The 20,379-nt window shown below is 39.9% G+C and overlaps 1 protein-coding gene across 1 annotated transcript in view; it reads right to left on the bottom strand.

The window, feature by feature from the left end:
- The window catches only part of LOC126876382 (omega-amidase NIT2-A-like), a 398,341-nt gene that overhangs the window by 138,702 nt on the left and 239,260 nt on the right, over positions 1-20,379 (bottom strand). The gene's annotated exons all lie outside the window — the stretch shown is intronic.

The following is a 20,379-nucleotide window of genomic DNA, read 5'->3' as shown; positions in this document are numbered from 1 at the left end:
CCCAGCCTTAGCAATTTGAAACTATTTTATTAAAATTAAGAATTTTCCACATTAGATCGAACGCACTTCTAATGGGTGCCAAACAGTATATATATATAGCAATATTTTACATATCTCTAAATTATTCACAGAAAATTAATACGGCACATAAATTAGACTTCGGATTGTAAATATTAAGAATAAATAACCGATACAGTCTCACAAAAATAGAAGGATAAAGATAGAGATAAGGGATCAAAAACAACAGTTATTTTTCAAATTTGTATGAAAAGCCCTTAAGAAAATAAGTTCCTCCTTAAATTGAAAACAGTTATATGTATAGAAATCAAACTTGCGATAAAAGTAAAAAAGATAGAAAATAAGAAAATTGTATTTGTTTTTATGACTCACTTTTACATGTAGTATAATTTCCACCGCTATTTTAGCATAGAACGCTATTTTCAAACAAGAATTGTTCCAACTCGATAGTCTCTTGCTTTACTGTAAACGGAAAATTCTTTCGTGTTCTCAACCAAATTTATCAAATGCCAGCAATGACACATGCTATGTGATTGTCAGTAGAACATGGAGAAATGTTTCCAGTAAAGTTTCGAGCGACTTATCGCCGATTTTCAGGAGACACTGCGACGATATCGCGTGTACAGTGCTTCTATCGGTGTTGATGCGCTTTAATACATAGTGCAAGAGAACACTAATAAGATTTCCCAGTGGGCCTGTAAATCCTTATAGATCACTCAAAAATATATCATATTGTTTGTTTCAACTACTAGCAATTTAAAACGTCGTCTACATATATTTAGAAAGTTAGCAAAGACATATATTTGTTCCTGAGCATGATTTCTATCAGTTGAGCGTTGTAGCAAAATGTCCGATACAATTTAATGTTGAATTTGTCTTTTTTTTAGGCTAGCTTGATTGGATTACAGGTAGATTTAAACGATCCGTGTGTTGCATCTCCAAGGCATCTTCGACTCATCGATACGCAGTGATACCCGGCAAACTTCTAGTGGACAAGCGACGTTGCTTGCAGGCAGTTTATATACATGTTTTGGCATGTGTTGTCGGCAGGCAATGTCTACAGACGCCTGTTGTCTGCCCGTACGCGCCTTATGTTTCACTGACAGACATTGTCCGCCGATTACTACGACATCTGTCTGTGGACAGTAGGCCGTCAGTGTGGAGTTATCTTTACCCGAATAATTTAAGAAATATAAAATAAACTTCAACGAAAAGTTGCTAGCTTCGATATCTTACTAATACAATGTTATCGAAATTGAATAAACCTCGTTACTGTATTTAAAAGGAAATTGCATTTATATTTCAAGTTTATAGAGACAACAACACAACCAAACAAAGAATCGCAACGAAGAAATAAACGGATACAACAAACAGAACACTGGATCGAAGATAGAACAATAAACAAGATAGAACCAAGAAAACAACAGTAACGAAGAACCGGGGCGCAGAAAAAAGCACGAAGCGTGCGAGCTGGAGAGGAAACCTGTGACCGTCGGTGCAAGCGGTAAGCCTACAAAATGGTTGCCGAGCAGGAATAATCGGCTGGAGAGCCAACCTGCTGGGACCGAGCTATATGGTGGCAGGTATCGCGTGGCGCCAGCTAAGCGAGCTGCCGCCCGAAAGGGTAGGTTTAACTTGTCCAATGATCCGCAAGGAGAGGGCAAGTCGCGCGCCGACCATCTATGCGCGCCGTTCCCAAGGCAAAAGGCGCTGGAAAGTAGAAGAGAGTCGAACGCGAACATCTAAATGCGAAGCCAGTATGCGTTTTTACTCCAGGTATGGCGCGGTCGACCAAAAGGTCGGGCCCTCAAACGCACACATTCCTTGTACAATTTGAGTGCTGCAGATACGGAAAAGTAATTTATAATTTATCGTAATTTATCGTAATGCGAATTTTGGCGCGTCGTCATAAATAGATTTTTTGTTTAAAACGAAATTGTTAAATATCCTTTTGTATCAATTCACATAACGTTAATAAATCAATATTGAACATATTACTCACAAATTGTACATATTTTTTGTGCAGATACGCATATTTTTCGTGCATATATCAATATTTGTATATTTTATGTGTATAAATTTCATATGCTTTTCGCAAATTTTACATTCATAAACATCCGCAATCTACACGTTACGTTTTTCGTTGTATTTACGGTACGGACATTAGGTATTTTAGTACATTTTCACACAGTGTGTATTTCGGATCGTTAATCTCATATGGGAGTAAACTTCATTTTCTTAATAATCTTGATCAATCATGTATTACATTTTCTATAAAATCTATAAGATCAGCAAGTACTCTAATACTTGTGAACAGTCATATATCTTAATTCGTGCCTTTTGTATCAATACAGAAGCTTAATGCGAGAAAGAATTTTCGATATAAATGTTCTCAATGTTATAAATCGAGTTCCGCGCAGCCGAGTTAAACGGACGTGTAAAAGAGTGATTCAGAAAAAGTGCGGCAAGTGGGGAAGAGAAAGTTACGAACGGCAACGCCCATAGCTAAATGGTGTAAACCCGTGTCCTCTACTAACAAGACTATAAGCATAATTAAAATGAAAAAGCACATCCCACCGATAAAAATAATTAACAAAGACGAACAATATTACATAAATAAAACAACAAACATATTGTTACGACCGTTCGCGGAGAGACGTGATCGCGAGATAGCACGTCAACGAGAGTTGTAAGTTCCCACTACGATTATGTTAATCGACGCCGCGAAATAGTCGTTCCCCTGTTTCGTTTAGGATGACAGAGGTGGTTTAATGAATGTAACACTGTATTAACAGGTTAACATAGAACAATATATTTTACAATAATATGATGAAGATGTTACAGAAATTTGATTCGACTTTGATCTCTAGATAAATTCGTTTGCTCGTCAGATTTGTCGAAGTGTCACGCTTGACTCGTCAGAAGGAACTGCACGCCCTTCGATTATTTTCGTCTTTTCTGGAAGGCGACCCCTTAATGAACCATGCGCTTGCCACTACAATGTTTGTTTGCCGGGCAGCCGCGACGATCCGTCTGCGACGTTGTAGGACCGCGAGCGACGGTTAGAAAATACAGCCTGTGGTAAGCCTCGTGGCGTAACACATATCAAAACCAAGCCAACCAATAAACGAAGAACAGGAATGCTCAGCTACAAACGAAGTTGATATGGAGACAATACCAAACAATGAAGAGACCAATACCAATAACGAATTAACCCAACAGGATGAAGGCTGGAAGGTGGCAAGTTGTAACAAGAAACGAAAAATAACAGGAAATCCAGATACAGAAAAGCAGCGATGGCTGCAAGAATTACCATTAAGAAACTCCTTCAGCTCACTAACGGAAGAAATAGACGACGACCTAACAACCAAAAACCCAACACAATCAACACACACTACAAAACCATATAGTTGGGAAGGAAAACTACACAAGAAAACAAACCAAATTAGAACAAGTAAAAATACAAACAAACACCCCAGAAAATTATAGGAAAGTGATACAAGAACTAAAAGAAAAAAAACGCTATGTATCACACGTACCAGCTCAAACCGGAAAGCTACGAAATAGTTATGAGGATTACATCCAAAAACTAACATAAAAAAAACTAAGTAACGAATTAGCAAAAATTGGCCACCAAACAAGAGCAATAAACAATATGACAAGATACGATACGAAGCAACCATTACCATTATTCTTAATAGAACTGGAACCTAGAACCAACAACAAGGAAACCTACGAAATCAAAAGAATGGAACCACCACGCCACAAAAATGATATACCACAATGCATGCGATGTCAACAATACGGTCATACTAAAAATTATTGTAACAGAAGCCCGGCATGTGTTAAATGTGCAAACAATCATTTAACAACACACTGTCCATACGTAGGGAAAATAAATGAAGTAAAATGTTACAACTGTAATGGAAACCACCCAGCCAGCTATAAAGGATGTGAAATCAGGAAACAATTACAACGTAAAGTGTTTCCACCACTTCGCAATAGATCAATCAATAACTACGAACCACAACAAAGTATAACGGATAATTAAGCAATATTGAAAGCACAAAATGAACCAAAAACTATAAACAGAAACGTAGATCCCCAGCTACTAACATAGAAACCGAAGCTACGCGCAAGTAACCCAAAACATTAAACAAGCAACGCTCACAAACAATCAGAATCAAAGAAACAACATCGAAGACGATATAGAAATCAAAGAAATGCTCAAACAATCCATTAAAGGTATGGAGATATTAGGAAAAATGGTAAGTGAGCTAAACGCAATACTAAGGCAACAAGTACAACAAACAACAGTCATGTTACAACTACTCACAAACTTGCTAAGTAAAAAATAAAAATAGACATGCATAAAATAGCAGCCTGGAACTCTAACGAACTACAACAAAGGGCCCTAGAAACTAAAACATTCCTGTATTACAATAATATCTACATACTACCCGTATCGGAAACACACTTCATTATAAAAAGCTATATAAAAATACCGCACTACACCATATACGACACCAAGCATCACTTAGGGAAAGCACACGGAGGGACGGCAGTAGTAATAAAGCACGACATTAAACATCACTGTTACGTCGCGTAACACTCTACCTAGCCCAGGCCACACACCGCGGGCAAGAGGGAACCAGATGTCTTCGGATACTCACTGCGTACCCTCAATAGTCTCAAGTATCTTCCATAAATCTCAGGAATTTCCTAGTAGAGGTCCTTCAAACCAAACAAACGTCAGCATTTCTAAAGACCATTATCTACCACGGCTTGACAACGAAAAGTTAGTTTTTCTCACGTATGATGCAACTTTCCTCCCACTAACCAGTTTCTCTCGAGGGCGGTTAAGACCCTTCGTTTAACCAATTAACAACGAAGCCTATTTCCCTCACTCTTTTAACTAAACTCGTCACCAACAAATCCGATGGTCCCGTGCGCTAGACACACCCATCCTTAGCTTTCCTCCGACACAGCATCGCCTCCCAAGACAGTACTGATTTTACATCCTTCGAACGGTCAACATCCTTTAACCGGGTATACACACCCGTAGATCAGTCACTCATTCATCTAGTACATACGCACCAGCGTAACTGCCTTCGTTATAAGTTGTTGGAATAAACGGTGAAATATAACTTACTCTACTGTGTCATATTCATTTAACCACCTCTGTTATCTTAGCCGAAACAGGGGAACGACTACTTCGCGGCGTCGATTCACCGAATCGTAGCGAGAATTTACGCCTCTCGCTGACGCGTTTTCCTCGCGACCGCGTCTCTCCGCGAACGGTCGTAACAATCACCTACACAACAAAGTAAGAAAGGAATATACCCAAGCAACCAGCGTTACAGTACAAATTAGCAGCAACCACTTCCAGTTGTCAGCAGTATATGTACCACCGCGATACAAAACGACAACACAAATGTGGGAAGAGTACTTTCAACACTTAGGTGACAAGTATATCGCAGCGGGAGACTACAATGCAAAGCACACGCTATGGGGATCAAGAATTACCACACCTCGAGGTAGAACTCTGGAAAAATACATTAGAAATAACAACCTCAATATATTATCCACAGGAAGACCGACACATTTGCCGACAGACCTGAGCAAAATTCCTGACCTACTCGATCTTGCAGTTACAAAGAGACTAAACGCAAATAAACTAAAAAAAAAACACCCAGGCTCGAGCTTAGCTCCGATCATACACGCATAATAATTGCATACAGATACAAACTAATACTTTATAGCAATCCAGAGACACTATGCAATAAAACCACCAAATGGCAAACTTTTAAAGAAATAATCGAGAGCAAAACCAACTGCAACATCCCATTGGAAACACCCGAATGCATCGAACAGGGAGTAAAAACATTGACAGAAACTATCCAAGAAGCAACATGGGCAACCACTATACCTGAACCAACTGTTAATTCGACCAATCGCGGGGAGACGTAGTCGCGAGGAGAGACGTCAACGGGAGTCGTAAATTCCGGTTACGATTATAACAATCGACACCACGAATTGATCGATCCGCTGATTTCCGTTGAGATAATAGGGGTGATTGAGTTTGTATAACACTGTGATTCACAGAATTATAAATTATATATTTCCAACACTTAGATTACACTGTTGAGCATAGATAAATAAATAATCACTTATCGCACGAAGATAAGATAGATATGTACGTTAGAGCAGGGCTCTTATAATTGGATTTAGTGTATTAGTGGACGTAGCACTATAATATATTTAGGAGAGAAGATGTATGCTCGACAATACCGAGAACCGACTCTCGCGTTATGCTTAGACTGCCACGATAGGCGTTAGCATTAGACTTAGTAGTTGACTTTTCCAACGATGTAGAAGAAGTGAAGTTGAGTGACGATGCTGTGTCGGAGGAAAGCTAGTGATGGGTGTGTCTAGCGCACCTGACCATCGGATTTGTTCATGCCAATTTAGGTCAGGAAGTGAGGGTAGTATACATTGCCTCGGATTGGACAAACGAAGGTCGGTGGACTAGGAAGGGTCTTAACCGCCCCCGATAGAAAATTGCTAGTGGGAAGCATCGTACGTGACAAAAACTAACATTACCGTGTCAAGCCGTAGTAAACAATCGTCTTTAGAAACTGATTTAGAAAAGACATTTGTTGGGTCTGAAGGACCTTAGCAGGCAAGCTACTCGGGTTTATGACGGGTGCTTAAGGCTATTGAGGGTACGCCGTACGGAAGAGCGGATATCTGGTGTCCGTCTGGCCCGCGGTGTGTGACCTGGGCCAGGTAGAGAGTCGCCCGGCGTAACACCTCTGAAACCTGTTATCTGCCATCCACGTGTTATTTAGCAATTAGGTTAGAAAAATTAACCAAATGTCCAGCTGGACAAATTGTAAAATACAAATTAAATAATAAAAATATATATATAATCGCATTCCCTTTGAACTCAAAAACGCACCAGCAACGTTCCAACGCACGATGGATACCGGGATTAGTAGCACATAACTGTTTCGTATATTTAGACATCATAATATTTTGAAGCACCATCCAAGAACATAATCAAAATCTAGCTATTGTATTAGAAAGATTACAAAATTTAGAATTAAAGACACAACCGGACAAATGCGAATTTTAAAATATCTAGGTCACGTAGTAACAAAGGAAGGAGTGAACCCCAATCCCAAAGAGATTCAGGCCGTGAAAGATTTTAAAATACCAAAAACCGCGACTCAAATAAAACCATTCTTAGGACTCGTTGGATACTACAGAAAATTTATACACGACTTTTATAAATTCGCGAAACCACTGACAAATTCCACAAAGAAAGACACTCCATTCCACTGGACTGATAAATAACAGCTTGCATTTGACACATTGAAACAAAAACTCTGTGATGCTCCGGTACTACTTGAGGTACTTGAGAAAACATTTATATTAATAACACATGCAAGTAAGGAAGGATTAGGAGCAATACTCTCCCATCCAGACGGACATCCATGCTGTAACATATCTCGAACCTTGAACCCTACTGAGAAACACTATTTTACAACCGAGAAAGAGTTACTAGCAACGTATGTTCAATAAAAAGACTAAGGCAATATCTACTTGATAGAAAATTTAAGATTCAAAGTGATCATCAAGCTTTAAAATGCTTAAAAAATGTTAATCTCTCCAATGAAGAAATTCAATCCGTATCATTCGATCTAGAAAACCCAGACTATTATGATAACCATATCGACTGAGAAACTAATACAACCCGAGCTCCAATAACTCAAAAACCTAACAGACCACGCTTTAAACAAGTTACAAACCGAACTAGGAGACTTCAACGAACAACACTGGTTATATAAGTTAACTAAACACTTTACTAAATGCCAAACTGAATTCTTACAAATAGGAATAAACGACAATAGTTTCAGCACGTTAGAAAAAGTCATGTTAGTTATGGCATATAGGCATAATTCATAAATTAAAGGTTTGGGCAAGGATTCACACAGTTTAAATTTAAATTAACGTTTAAATTTGTTTACTTAAGCTAGGTTTATATTATTTGACAACACAATAGAATTTAATATAACTGATTTGATGGGCGGGATTTATAAAGTCATCATATCTGAACCGAATAGACAGCTCCTCTTTTGCTACAACGATACGAAAGAGGATGCATCTATTTGGGCAACCAGATTTAATGGCCTCCACCCTAGCGAAGATAGGCTGATCGAAGAGGAGGGGTATGTCGGGATCAAGATAGGGGAAGTGTACTGCGTGAGCGGTTACTGCAACATTAGTATAATCCAACATTAGTATAATCGACTATGATCAGTACAGTGAGAGGTTCGAGGGAGAAGATAAAGCAAGAGGATTACCTACAGCGGATCATTGAAGAATGCCGTGAGGATTCATTCAATAAAGTATTTCCCCCTAAGGGGAGTAGAAACCCAAATTATTGGTGAATTGACGAGATAGCGCGGCTTCGGGGGGAGACCCACAAGAAGAGGAGATTAGCACAGAGATCGAGGCGACAAAATAAGAAGGGCGCCGTCCAGCTTAAGGCCGATTATAGGAAGAGTAAGAAAGAGCTCAGGTCAGCTATCTATTCAAGCAAGAGGCTGGCCTGGAAGGAGTTCACAGCCACCCTCGACCGTGATCCATGGGGTCTTCCGTATGGAAGAGTCGGCAAACTCTTCCTAATCGAGGATATGGGCATTGCTAATGTAACGTCGATTCATATTAGAAGCAGGATGTATGCAGGTCTTCAGTCCGTACCCTCAATTACCCCAAGGACCCACCATAAACCTAAACTTTTTAAGTTTATTATTTCTGTTATCTGTTTATGGATGGTCCTTGAAACAGCCCTTAGGTTGTTATACGTCCTTATTAATTACGGGGAAAGCAAGTAGTTACTTAATGGGAAAAACCCAATACTCGACTAACGAAAAAGCTGGTTTTTCCCATAAACAATATTACCTACTAGCCGCGTTGGAAGGCGGCTTTCTCCTCCTATCTTCATGACCTATAACCAGTTGGCATCGTGGATCGTTACCCTCACTTTTCCTAACGGAAGGTGCGAACAGCGAATCCGCGTTGTTAATTAAAAAGGGCGCACCCACGCCGAAATTTCCTCCGTAATGAGACGAGAACACCTGGGGAGAAATAGACTAAACTATCGAACAGTGAACATCTCTCCGATCTGTGTAAACCTGTGCTGTGAAATAAAAACGATAGTTGTGTTACGACTCAGCTATTTTTTATTTTCATCAACTAACCCCTAAGTTTACGCGACACTAACGGGGGCTTAATAGAGGAAAATGGCGGTGATACCCCCGGAGTCGGTATGGCCCAAATGGACGAGCTCAGAGCAGCGGTTGGTCGGCTGAATGTGAACAAGGCCGTTGTGACTGACGGGGTGCCGGGAACGGTCTTCAAGTGGATTTTCGAGCATCGGGCGCACGATCTGCCCGATATAGTGAACTCTATTTACGAGACGGGAAGAGTTCCAGTCAAATGGAATGTGGCTCCGTTGATCTTGCTCAATAAATCGGGTAAGAATCCCAGGTTGGCCTCGTCGTATCGGCCAATAAGTATCCTACCGGCGATGAACAAAGTTTGGGAATACACATTCAAGTCGGCCATTGAGAAAAAACTGGGAATGGACCCGTTCCACCGAAATCAATTTGGGTTTCGCAAGGGGAAGAGTACCATCGATGCCATCATGCAGGTCTGCAACTTCGCTGATTCTTGCAGAATGAAGGGCATTGTCTGCGCCATAATATGCATCGATGTTAAAAATGCGTTCAATTCCCTGCGGTGGGAGATAATCCTGAAAGGGGCGAAGCTCAGGAAGCTGCCCTATAATCTGACGAGGATTCTCGCGAATTACCTCAAGGACCGTTTCGTAGTTCTAGACAATCTGAGTGGTCTTATCGTTAAACAAATTTTTGCGGGTGTCCCACAGGTTTGTGCTAGGTCCGCTTTCGTGGAATTTAGTTTACGATGGCCTGTTGACCAGATTTGACAACCGTGTTAATCTAAGAGCTATTGCATTTGCGGACGACCATGCTATCTTGGTGGGTCTGAAGAAGAAGGAAAGTGTGGAGGTAAATTTGAATCTCCACAGCAAGACGATATTAAATTGGTGCGAAAATTCGGGTCTCCAGATAGCAAAGGAGAAAATGGAGATTATATTGTTGTCAAGAATGAGAGTTCCGAAGAAGTTTAATATAACATTGTTGAGATACTTATAATTTTCTGTGCTGGACTGGGTTGAATGCGTAGTAGAGATACTTGTATGTGGGTATCAGTGTGTGGAGGTATGTGCGTATGCGGCGTCTCGAAAACAGATGAATGTAAACTATTCAGTCGGTTAACAGTCAGATATAGAAGAAAGTACTGAGATGCGTGCAAGTGTGTATCGATGAATATAGATATATATAACTATATATATAACTATTCTAAAATTAATCCCAAGTGTAAATTTAGTGTCCCTATAACATTATGTCGGCCTTAAAGATCCACAATTCTCAACAAACATTGACGGGAGAGGTGCTTAACACACGCGAAAGGGTTAAATACCTAGGCATAGTGTTGGACTCTAACAGAAATTATTTTGATCATTTTGATGCGGTTTGTAATAGAGCGGATGAGATTGTAGGAGCTATCAGAGGGCTCTTGCCAAATGTGAACGGCCCCTCCGACGCCTGTAGGAAGTTATACCATCAGGTGTGGGAGCCGGTCGTGCTATATGCTTCACCGGCCTGAGTGGATGCGCTCAGCAGGATTAAGACTGTAGGCAAAGTCTGCAGGGCAAGGAGTGCTCTGATAAGTACCTCAACGGCCTACAGGACAGTTTCGCATGCGGCGTTGTGCGTGTTGACAGGGACTATGCCCATTCATATCAGGGCTCAGTGTCGAGGAAAAATCTACGTGGTTAGGAAAAAACTAGCCCGACCTGATCTTGGCGACTCAGAAGCATTCCTAAATCAGCTACATCTGTACGAAGAGGAAACGGTAGACGAGTGGAGAAGAAAGTGGACCAGGTCCAACACGAACAATTGGACAAGGAGGCTGATCGAGGATGCAGCCATCTTTAGAAAAAGGAAGAGAAGTATAGACCACTACACCATGCAGCTATTGACTGGGCATGGTATCTTCAACACGTATAGGGTCAGAATAAACAAAGAAACCGCCGACAAATGCAGGGATTGCGACGCGTGCCCAGATGATGCGGAGCACGCCTTATTGAGGTCTCCAAGATGGGCAGACCAGTGTACTACTCTGGAAAATGTCGTTAGCGACACATTCACAATAAATAACATAATCGTATTGGTGTCGGCCGACGACCATACTTGAGGGTTGTTCCGTAGTTTCTGCGGGACAGTGATGAGAACAAGACAGACACAAGAAAGGTACAAAGGCGGAGCGATTCTAAGATGGGGAAGAAGAGGATGATGACTATATCCGAAGAAACGGAGGCATTTGTTTGATAAGGAGTTGACGCATCGAATAGGGTCTCATCGAAGTAATGTGCTATTAACAGTGCCGTCGAGACTCTCCACTCGAAGAAGGATTGGAAGAGGAGGGGTTGTTAGTGGGTATGGCACTACCATCAGCCGAGTCCCACATAACCCGGCGACGCGGGTCGTCTGATATGCGTAAAGCATTTTCCCCTCCTCGCGAAAAGAAAGGTCATAGACAGAAAAATAGGGTAGATAATAAAATCAACGTGTAATTAAAATAAATATCTAATTTTATATTAAATATTAATTATGTATACAATTTCAAAATTCTTGCATTAAGTGCCGATGTTTAGAGTTTAAGCAATCGTAGTTCATTGTTAAATAAAGGTCAATTTGGGCAATGGCCATGTAAAATGCGATTTTAATGGAATTGGGTGAGATTGGTGGTCCGGGCCTAAAATAAAAATAAAATAAAATATATATGTCAGAGATAAGAGGACACCGGTGCCTTCCCTCTGAAACCTCGGGAAAATCCATAAAAACATCGTAATTAAAATCAACAGTTGTAATTAAACGATTTGCCGTCATTCTACCCAATTGTATTTGTTTGAGACTTGTGACAATGAGCTTGGGCTCAAGGCGACAATTAGTCGCCGAACGTAGCCGCGGTCAACGGGACGCCATCTAACAAAGGCATTGAGTAATCCTATAGCTCTCCTTAAAAGAAAGATTTGTAGCGGCACGTGGCAGTAAACATTCCAACGGTTTCTGTCCCGTAGCTTGCCACACGTAGATCCTATTCTCCGGGCAGGATATTTACCAGATGTCGACGCGTCTCCACAGTACGCGATCGGCTAGCCCGAGGACCGTCATAAACACTAATATCTAGTTACCTAAAATCCTTCAACAGATACACAGTCTTTGTCCCAGTTACGGGAAGACAGGAGAGATCTATTTTTCCACGAACGACGTCTCCCACTAGCAACTTTCCCTCGAGGGCGGCTAGCATCTTTTTCTAACCACCGATATGGAGATTGACCAATTAGCAGCAACGTCAATTTCCCTTACTTTCTGAACGAAGGCTTTTCTCGACGAATCCGATGATCTCGTGTCCTTAGACACACCCCGTGATAGTTTTCCTCTGTGGCATCATCGGAACGGGAAAGGCATTCTTTCTGGCGACCTCATCAAGAGTAACGTCTTTACAATCAGCAACTATTCAGACTTAGATTTCGTGAAAACGTTCATCTATCATCCCGTTGACCGCGGATTCGTTATCGAACCTGAGATCATTGTCACTAGTGCCGCAAGCGCTTAATCGCCGTGTTTGAACCTGTGTTACCCATACTTGTGTTAATAAACCGTAATGTTACTATACCGCGACAATGGCTAATTTCAATGAGGAATCATCTAACGCTCCCAACCCCATCCTTGACGTTTCTCCGACATATAAAAAAAGGCGAATAGCCCGTTGGTATACTTTATTCACAAGGCGAAGTTATACTTCAATAGCAAAATACAGACTGACTTACTGACTAAAGGACTGGGATCTTTACCTCCTCACTATGATTCACATATCTCACGGGTGGGAATCCGGCTACTGTCTATTCTCACTGCTATCGCATGACCAGGTGTTATATGCATATCCTGAGATAGATCATGGGAGTTGTGGTGTCTTCACAAGAGATACCCTGCTTTCTCCCATGGGTTATTTACATTTTCCATTTCTGCTGCTATATTTTTATTGATTGTAGTATAATTCGACACTACGTTTGATGTACAGTACAAGGGGAAATGAGAACATTTTCAATACTATATGTTTTACGAGTTTATATTTTTTAAATGTTATATTTTATAAATTATATACATTCAGAAAAGATATGAAAGTTATAGAAGGAAATCTAAATAGAATCTTGTCATATTTTTTATTGATTACTATTAAAGTATTTTGAAAGCAATATGATAACATATAGCTCTACACAATATTTTATTGTTTTACTTCTCACTAAATTTTGCAAGTAAACCAATTAGTCAATCAAAGTAAGACTACATATACATTGCAAATAACTGTAACGTCCTAAAAATTACAAAATTCATTAATAGATATTGAAACATGGTAACATAATCCTTAGAAAGGTCTGTAAAATATAACACAAGGGTGAGCAGAGAGCAATCGCCGGTATCAATGAAAAAGGATATGCCAAAATAGTAGGTCTTATTAAACAATCTTTTATTAAACGATCAACGTTTTTTGCAACGATGTAAACATTTGAAACATTCATCCAACACTGAAACACTGGATATTACTCGCCTCTCGCCGTAGAGGAAAATTATAGAAACTACGAAAGTACGTATGCAGTGTAGGAAGTATTGAAGAAAGGATGTATTTAGTGATGGAAAATAATTTGACTCTAATGCGTTAGATGAGCGACATTGTAGAGTATCCACGAAGTTCCTAAGAATCATGTAGTACTTAACGATTATTGAGATAAAAGGAAAGAAGAAGAAAAGTGGAAAGATTAGAAATGATATACTTGTGTTGCGAACTTTGAGACGGAAACGGAAAGAAGATGCGCATGATACGTTTAGAATATGCACATGTTGAGTAGTGGAGAAATGACACTTATAGATATATAGAAGGAGAAAAATAATAACGGATAGATTCCTTCGTTCGTGCACTTAAATCAGGTGACCATGTGGTTAGTATGAATTTCTGTAATGACGTCATTGGAAGAAATGGAGTTAATTATTCCTGCGCGATATAAAACGCAGCATACACCAACCTCCTAATTATGGAAATTTTCATCACTTTATAGACGAATATATTAGTATAATTCAATAGTTGACGGTAAACCTCCGAACGGGACGGACCCCTCAGCCTAAAAAGGGACAGCAGGCTTAGGCCCTAAAAGAAAAAGCGACAAAAAGTGAAAAATACTGCAGTGACATCATCGTGATATAAATTAAAAAAAAGAAAGAAAATAAGACAAAATAAAAGTATATAAAAAAATGGAAGTTACCGAGAATGATGCAAAAAGCAAGGCAACGAAACCCACCTTAGAACTAACAAGAAAACCCACCACAAGAAAACTAAATCCGCAAAAAGCGGCGAAGGAAATCAACATCTTAAGACTGTCCGCGCAAAAGACGCGTAAACTCAACCCCCAACCAAACCTAGATGCCAGAACCAAAGGGATTAGAAGAAATACTAAAAAACACAAAACAAGAGTTCCCCTCCGCCCAGGACGAAAGTACCAAAGAAGACAGAAACATGAGACCCGTAAAAGCTGCCTCGCCCCCAGCGATCGCAACACATAACCGATTCAGCTTGCTAGAATCAAAACTACACCTACAGTCACAGCCGGGACCAGCAAACTACCCAACGCCAAACACAACGCTAGAGCAAATTAAACAAAAAAACCAAATACTACGCGACAAAATGGGAAAACACAATCCCACCCCAGACGGATACCCCACAAGACACGCTGCAGAGGAGCGCACGAAAGCCCCATCCACTACAAGAGAATACAAACCGCCGCCTATCAACATAACGTTACAAGACCCTAAGGACACAGTAACGCTCATAGAGAAAGTAGCCAAGATCAACCAGTTTTATATCAAAAGGATACACTGGGGTAAGCATGCTCTCTACCTCCGAAATCTATCCGATTTCCACACAGCGAAAGAAACGCTTCGGGCAGCCAACACAACCTTCTACACGTATACACCCAAAGCAGAGAAACACCACAGATACTTGCTAAAAGGCTTAGACAATAGCTACACCGAAATGGAAATACTCACGGACCTACAAGGCTTGCAAATAGACGACGTAAAATTCACAAAAGACACACGATTCACGACAAAAAGATCAAGGGAGATCAATATATTGCTCCCAATTTACATAATACAAGTATCCCCCTACAGCAACATAAGCAAACTCCTAAGAATAAACCATTTTAACTACTACAAAATAAAATGGGAAAAATAATAAAAAAAATAACGATATAACCCAATGCTACAAATGCCAGCGACTAGGTCACACAGCACAAAACTGTAACCTAAACTACCTGAAACACGCTGTGTAAAATGCACCGAGCCCCACGGCCCAGGAGAGTGCAAAATCAAAAAAGAAGAAGCAGTAACCAAGGAGAAAATATTCTGCGTTAACTGCAAAAACTACGGACACCCCGCCTCTTACAAGGGGTGTCCAAAACTCGTGGAGCTGCGCAAAAAGCTAGCTGAAAAACAGAAAAAAGACAAGGAAACAAAGATAAAACGAATTGCCCAAATAAGCCGTAAATACGTCCCAGAAATAAAGTTCTCTGACGTAGTGAAACAACAAACAAAATTAAATCAAATAATCGAAAACACATCACAATTAACAAACTTAGATCCGCGCTCAAGCCAAAGCTCAATTACAATCGATAACTCCCCCCATCTAAACATTATAAACGTTATTGAAGACTTTAAAAAAGGTATTCTCCAAGCGTTAAAAGAACAACAAATGGAATTAAATGAAATAAAAAATACACTATCAACGCACGAAGAAAGGTTCGACGCCATCTTCAGCACTTTCAATAGTACAGATGAAGAATAACCAGAATCCACTAAACCAACAATTACAGCAAAAAACACATAAATTTAACCTAAAGCATCTGAAAATAATTGCAATAAATGCTAACTCTTTAATTTCAAACCAAAAAAGATACAGTATGCTAACCCTAATAAATAAAGAAACCCCCGATATGGTACTCATCTCAGAAACAAAACTAAACAAAAGACACAATGTACACTTCAAAAACTACTCCATGATAAGACACGACAGACCGAACGCCAGCCAAGGAAGAAGAACAGCGATCCCCATAAAAAACTCTATAAAATACAAAACAATTCTAATTGACAAAATAACAAGTTTCAAAACCTTAGAAACAACGATCATAAAAATAAAAATAAGCAATAAGGAAAATTTATTCATCACTGCAGCCTACGCAACCAACGGAAACCAGAAAGAATTTAACTACGAATTCGATAATCTTTTCGAACTCTTACAGCTCAACAAACCGGAAAACTACTATATAATAGCAGGAGACCTTAACGCAAAACATACAAGCTGGAAAAACGAAATAAACAACACGAGAGGCAACTTCATTAGAAACTGGCTAGACAATAAAAGCATCCATTACAAAACAAACTTGTACAGTTCCGAGCTACCCTCTTACCCAAAAGGGCGCTCATACCTGGACATATGCCTAGCAGATGCGCGACTAAAATTTTAAAACCTACGTCCAAATAACACCCTCAAAACCTTAGCCTATGACAGTGACCATAACGCCCTAATATTTCACGTAAACAAGGAAACATCTGACCTCCTAACACTCGAAACACAGACCGAGATACCCAGGTACAACTACAAAAAGACAGACTGCAAAAGTTCCAAAACATACTCGAACAAAACTACGACCTAAAGATCTGCAACAACGTCAACCTAACAAACAGACAAATCGACGCATTCATAGACGAAATAGAAAAACATACACAAACCGCTCTCCAAAAATCTGTGCCTATTGGAATACAACGATATCAGTCGCATGCGGATAGAGTGTTTGATCATACGGATTCTTCCGTTCGTTGCCCAGCGCCATCCCCACTAGCGTGCGTTCGTGAGATGCACCACGGCAGTTAGCACGTGCATGCTTTTTCAAAAAACGCCGGAAGAAACGCGAGGATATGGATGGAACATTCTAGATGGGCACGTCGAGAAGCTACTAGAAGGTTCTGTGCCACATGTGACGCCACACAGACACCCACACAAGTCACACTCATTACTGCATAGAGAGTGGGGTTCAAAACCTTTTCAAGGACCATGGGTCACTAAGCCAGTCTGTGAATAACTAGCCAACTGTCTACATTCCAGAACACACACACTTATAATTCCTGTAATAATTGTTTAATAAATATCACATTGTATTATTTCAACACAAACATTGTGTCTTCCACAGATTATTAATCCTAATTCCAAAATTAAATTCTAACAGTGCCAAACATAAAACAAAAAAACTCATGCGAACCCTATATCAACAACAAAATAAAAGAGCTACATCGAGACAAAAGCTACATAATCTCCAAGATAAACAACATAAAACTTAACTATTCTTACGACAAAAGAGAAGAATTAGAATTCCTAAAGTACCTACTATACAGAATAAAAGCGCAAATGAAACAAGAATTCGCAAATTCTATAAACCATTACTGGACAAACAAAATAAAAAACATCTCCAAAAACGACTCAGCAAACATGTTCCCACAAATAAATCAAATCTTGAGACCAAAAGAACAAAACCCCATCCCACCTCTCAAATTGCCCCCAGAAAATGCCTCCCTCATCCAAGAAGCAGGTATAACGATACACAACACCATCAAAGACACCGAGGGTACCTTCATAATATCTAAAACAATAGAAAAATTAGACATCATCGGCACCCACTTTTCCAAAATACACACACAAAACGAACACATGGGCCGAGATCAACTAAACAGAATTATCATCGCCGAAACAAACTTAAAAATGAAATGGAACAAGACAAAACGCTAAACAAAACAGTCTGTACATTCTCAAACGAAAACACCGCAGACAACCCCAAACAACCAGATCCAGAAATAAACTACTTCACAAATTACAATCAACCAAACACAATCTTCTCCAAACTAAACAACAATAAATCCTCCGGCTTCGACGGCATCCCAAACGTTTTACTCAAGCGCCTACCGAACAAAATAAAATGGTACTACACAGTACTCTTCAACAATGCTCTAAACAACACATATTTCCCCAGAAAATGGAAAAAAGCCAAATTGATAGCTATTACAAAAAAAGACAAAGACGGCTCATCGCCCGCAAACCTACGACCCATAAGTCTCCTCCCCAACATAAGCAAAGTACTTGAAATAATCATAAACAACCCCCTAACTTCCTTCTGCACAAAAAATGACATAATCGCAGAAAATCAATTTGGCTTCAGGCACAACCACTCCACAATCCACGCAATAAACAAACTTACGTCGGACATCTGCTGGGCCCTAAACGCAAAACAACGAGTAGCCGCCTGCTTAATAGACCTGGAAAAAGCTTTTGACACAGTCTGGATCCCAGATCTCATCTCAAGACAAAATTGAATGTGAAAATGTCACATGTTGACGCATTAAGCCATTGCTGCAGTGTCCTTATCTTAGATCCAAACTCAAACAAATTGTTAAATCAGGAAATCCAACAGACAACTTTCGTTAAATACATCTGGAGTTACATCTGGGTCATAAGTTGAACTGGAAGAAACACATACAAGAAAAAACTAAACACTTACATCTAATCAGAAATTCCATGTAGCTCGTAGCAAGAACATCTAAATCAGACATACGCGGCCTGGTCTTATGAACTACAAAAATGGGGCATGGTTGTCAAATCAAATATGAAGAAAACAGAAACCTTCCAATCAACTATACTAACATCGATACTAAGTGCACACAAAATTCTCTAAAGCATATCACGACAAAATGGACAATTACATAAACTCGCTTGCCAAAAATAGTAATCCTTACTTGGGCTTTCGGTTCGGTTCGGGCCGAGGGTAACACACGGACGGAGATCTCTGTGGAAAAAGTGAAGTGTGAAGGGAAAAAGGAACAGGAAGCATAAAGAGGCATGAAGAAGGGAAAATAAAGAGTGAGCATACAAGGAGAAGGCAAAAGAAAAGCGAAGAAGGAGACAAGAACGAGAGAAAGCTACAAATAAGAAAAACTAGAAAAGAAGAGGTTAGGAGGCTAGAAGCGCGGCAAAACAAAGTAAGGTAGGGAAACGGCAGATGGCGACAAACAGGGGAAGACCAAGGAGTACTGGTAAAGCAGTCTTCAAAAATACACTGGACAAATACAGCTCGACAGAAAAAGAGACACCAGCCAGAGAGAAAGTAATGGAGGCAATGGTGGAAAAAATAGAGAAAATGGAAAGAGGATTCGAGGCAATGATCGAGTAAATGAAATATATATATATATTGGAAAAGCAAGTGGAGGAGCTGAAGAGAGAAATGAAAGAGGAAAGGGAAAGAAGGGAAAGAGAGACAGACAGAGAGAAAGGAGAGTGGGAATGGGAAAAGAAAGAATTATTGGGTAGAATCAGAAGAATTGGAGAGGATCAGGACAGGGCAGAGAGAGAGGAAAGAAGAAGAAACATAGTAATCAAGGGAGTGGACTGGAACGAAGGAAGCAATGAAGAGACAGTAAAGGAGTTCATAAACGAAAAAGTGAGGATAGGGGCAGAAGTAGAAAAAGCACATATGATAAAGGTGGGGTGGGGGGTGGGGGGGGCAAGAACACAATAATAGTGGCAACGATGAAATCAATGGAGGAAAAAATAAGGATAATGAAGGAGAAAAGCAAATGGGAAAAGGGTGTATACATGGACGATGATCTGACAAAAAAAGAAAGGGATGGGAAGCAACACATAAGAAGGGTAGCCAGAGAAAGAATGGAACAAGGCGAATATGTAAGGACAGGATACAAGAAACTAACAATAGAAAACAAATGGTACAGGTGGAACGAAAACGAAGAGAGGCTGGAGGAAGAAAGAAAGAGAGGGGAAGGAAAATGAAAAAAGAGGAACAGGAGGGGGGACTACAATGGGGATGAAAACGTGCTTCTGAAATGTAGCAGGGCTAATAAGTAAGGATAAAAGAGAAAAGTTAAAATATAGACTACCCAAAGAATTCGACTGGAAATGCAGGGCAGCAATGGCAGTAAGGAAAAAAGGAAGAGCAAAGGGAAGAATAACAACGGGTATAAATAAAAACCTAAGAGAAATAGGATATAAAGGAATTAGTGATAATATAGTTGGAAGAAAAATAATATACAA

Source organism: Bombus huntii, unplaced genomic scaffold (genome assembly GCF_024542735.1).
Source record: "Bombus huntii isolate Logan2020A unplaced genomic scaffold, iyBomHunt1.1 ctg00000073.1, whole genome shotgun sequence".
Taxonomy (NCBI): domain Eukaryota; kingdom Metazoa; phylum Arthropoda; class Insecta; order Hymenoptera; family Apidae; genus Bombus; species Bombus huntii.
Note: the sequence above shows the minus strand (reverse complement) of the source record. Positions and strands in the feature narration are given on the sequence as shown.